Consider the following 714-nt stretch of genomic DNA (forward strand, 5'->3'; position numbering starts at 1 on the left):
CTTTCCCTCAGACACAGATCAAGGCCTCATCTGCTCAGGTCTGTTATAAGCGTCTCTCTCGTGTAAAAATAAAAGTCACTAGTCCTTATGCTCTGGTCTCACAAAGCACATTATTGCTTATGAAGGAGATGGGGAGCCCCTGTCACCCAAGTTGCTAGAAAATTTCACTGGATTTTCAGCCTTACGAGCAGCGAGCCAAACGGGCAGTGCCTGTCTGACGTGTTGCACAGGATTCCCCGTCACTGCGGTGCTTCGCGACGGGGGAATTTCAACCTTACCGTGCTATGCCCTAGAAGAGAAAGTCGCCTGCAGTAAGGAGTCACAGTCTTCGCGTGTAGTTTTCTCTTAGAGCAATGGAGGATCTTACCCTTTATGCGCCAGGGGAATATGGTTCAGTTTCCCAGAAATGGCTCAAGCATAACAAAGTCTGAGGATCACCTTACGGATTTTGATCATTCATTCCTTTTGCTCTTTTTTCTCCTAAAACAGTCCGAATCTTTCTATTTTTCGCTTTTCCGATTCTTTACACTTTCACACGAGTAATTAAGGTACTCCTACAGCCCCTTACAAGTTTACCTATTATCTATCTATCCATTTTTATTCATATATTTCTTCCCTTTTTATCGCTTTCCCATTATGCCTGTTATCTCTCTTTCTTTCTCTTTTTCCTCCTCCCCCCTCTCTCTCTCACTCACTCACTCAGTCACTCACACA

Source organism: Penaeus monodon, chromosome 20 (assembly GCF_015228065.2).
Source record: "Penaeus monodon isolate SGIC_2016 chromosome 20, NSTDA_Pmon_1, whole genome shotgun sequence".
Classification (NCBI taxonomy): Eukaryota; Metazoa; Arthropoda; class Malacostraca; order Decapoda; family Penaeidae; genus Penaeus; species Penaeus monodon.